Source organism: Alligator sinensis, unplaced genomic scaffold (assembly GCF_000455745.1).
Source record: "Alligator sinensis unplaced genomic scaffold, ASM45574v1 scaffold19_1, whole genome shotgun sequence".
Classification (NCBI taxonomy): Eukaryota; Metazoa; Chordata; order Crocodylia; family Alligatoridae; genus Alligator; species Alligator sinensis.
The window spans coordinates 1,413,132-1,415,747 of record NW_005841916.1 but is presented as its reverse complement, the minus strand read 5'-3'; the positions used below and the strand labels follow the sequence as shown (position 1 = coordinate 1,415,747).

At 56.7% G+C, this 2,616-nt stretch overlaps 1 protein-coding gene across 1 annotated transcript in view; it reads left to right on the top strand.

Moving 5' to 3' along the window:
* Positions 1 to 2,616, top strand: part of IGSF3 (immunoglobulin superfamily member 3) — a 147,660-nt gene that overhangs the window by 39,777 nt on the left and 105,267 nt on the right.

The following is a 2,616-nucleotide window of genomic DNA, read 5'->3' as shown; positions in this document are numbered from 1 at the left end:
GCAGGGCTGGGGCTGCTGCCTAGTGGGGCAGTGTGGGGCTTGGGGCCTAGGGCTAGAATGTGTGGCTGCAGGGCCCTGGTGGGGAGCAGGACACAACTGCGTGTGGTCCCTGTTGCTGCACGCCTTTCCAGGGGGACATGAGGGGCACTTGCCCCCCCAGATCTGTGCACAGGGCAGGGGTTGGGGTGGGCACAGGTTGCCTGTTGCAGGGTTGGGCTCCCCACCCTGTTGCTCTTCCCTGGTGTCCTCTGCAGCCCAGCGAACGCAACCTGGCGCTGCAAGGTAGAGCGGGGCCACATAGGGAAGCTCATTGACTCTGAGCTCTGCACTGCCTTGGCAAGGCATCCCCTGCGCATGCGGCAGCAGGAAGGGGCACAGCTCCGCACCACTGTCCCTGCTGCTGCCGCACAGGCAGGGTATGCCTTGCCTGGACAGTGTGGAGCTTGCAGTGGCAAGGAGCTTCCTGCATGGCCCCACTCTGCCCTGCGGCACCAGGTTGCACCCACTGGGCTGCGTAGACTTTGGGGGAGGGCAGCAGGACAGGGAGCCAAAGCCACAGTGGGCAGCCCCCTGCACAGATCTGGGGGGCCCGGATCCCCTCTGCCTCCCTGGGAGTGTGTGCAGTGGTAGGGAGCCAGCCCCCTCTGGGCCTGCAGTGGGCAGGCAGCAGGACAGGGGCGACCCAGGCTCCGCTCTGCTGCAGCAGCCACCACCTCCTGAGGGTGGCAGCTGGGGCTTGGCCACTGCTGTGAAGGGGGGGCAGGGGACAGGAGGATGTGGATCTTGGTCTCTGGCCCCATAGCTTTGGCAGCTTAGGGCCCCCTCCAGCAGGGCTGGGGAGCAGAGGGCTGACGGTGGGGAGCAAGGGGCACAAACAGGGCTGGGGGGACTGGGGTGGGGAGGAGGAAGTGAGGGGCACCAGCAGGGCCAGGGGGCTATGGGGTGGAGTAAGAGGCACGAGCAGGGCTGGGGGGTTGTGAGGGCAGGAATGAGGGGCACTGGCAGGGCTGGGAGGCTGTGGCTTGGGTGTGAGGCGCCTGGACCTGCGTTCTGTGAGCTAAGGGGGCGGGGGGGGCTCTGATTTTCCATGATAAAACCCCCAAATCAAATACCAAAATTTATAGGTATTTAAGATTTATTTCATTATAGTGACAGAATATAATACTGAAGAGCCATTTGCCCTAATCTTTGAAAATTCGTGGCTATCAGAAGAGGTCTTGGATGATTGGAAAAGGGCAAACATAGTGCCCATATTTAAGAAAGGGAAAAAGGACGTTCCAGGGAACTACAGACCAGTCAGCTTCACCTGGTCCCTGGAAAAATCTTGGAGCAGATCCTCAGGGAATCCATTTCAAAGCACTTGGAGGAGAAGAAGCTGATTAGGAACAGTCCGCATGGATTCACCAGGAGCAAGTCATGCCTGACCAACCTGATTGCTTTTTATGTTAAGATGACTGGCTCTGTGGATGTGGGAAGACCAGCGGACATAATATACCTAGATTTTAGCAAGGCGTTTACAGTCTCCCACAACATTCTCACATGCAAGCTAAGGAAGTGCAGGCTAGATGAATGGACCGTGAAGTGGATAGAAAACTGGCTGGAACATCAGGCTCGGAGGGTAGTAATCAATGGTTCAATGTCTAATTGGCAGCCAGTATCAAATGGAGTGCCCCAGGGGTTGGTCCTGGGGCCAGTTTTGTTCAATATCTTCATCAACAACCTGGAAGATGGCAAAGAGTGCACCCTCAGTAAGTTTTCAGATGACACCAAGCTTGGGGGAGTAGTAGATACATTGGAGGGTAGGGTTAGGATCCAGAGTGACCTAGACAAATTGGAGGATTGGGCCAAAAGAAATCTCATGAGGTTCAACAGGGATAAGTACAAAGTCCTGCACTTCGGACAGAGCAATCCCATGCACCAGTGTGGGCTGGGGGCTGACTGGCTGGGCAGCAGCTCTGCAAAAAAGGACCTGGGGGGTTACAGTGGACAATAAGCTGAATAAGAGCCCACACTGTACCCTTGTTGCAAAGAAGGCTAATGGCATACTGGGCTGCATTGGTAGGTGTGTTACCAGCAGGTCCAGGGAAGTGATTCTTCCCCTGTATTCAGCACTGGTGAGCGTGCGGGCCAGGAACGATCCGAGGCCCTTTTGTGCACCGCGGGCTGTGGCCAGCAGCCCGGACACGCCGGGTAGGGGAAGGCAGGTGGCGCGCTAGAATTAGGCACGGACGCTTAATGGTTGTTCAAGATTGTTTACTTACACCGAAGATGGTCACGGTGTAGGCCGGAACGTTTCCAGGAATACTTCGCTTAAATCCTAGTTTTAGGACTCGGACAGAACTCTGATTCACTCACACGAAGTTGTCGAGGCTCCGTGGAACTTTTGTGCGCAGGGAAGGGTACGTCGAGGGATCGTTCGGTGACGGGGAGAGGCGAGAGGCTGATCAGACCCCTGTTGCCTTCTTGATATTCACGCTGGGTCCAATAGGCTCCGCAGCGCTTAGAGATCTTCACAAGACGTGAAGTCTCCTCCTCCTGATGTTTGTGGAGTCCTCCAACTTGGGCGGAAACCACTCAAGCCTCTTATACGGCTAGCCAGCCAATCGCTAGCCGCCC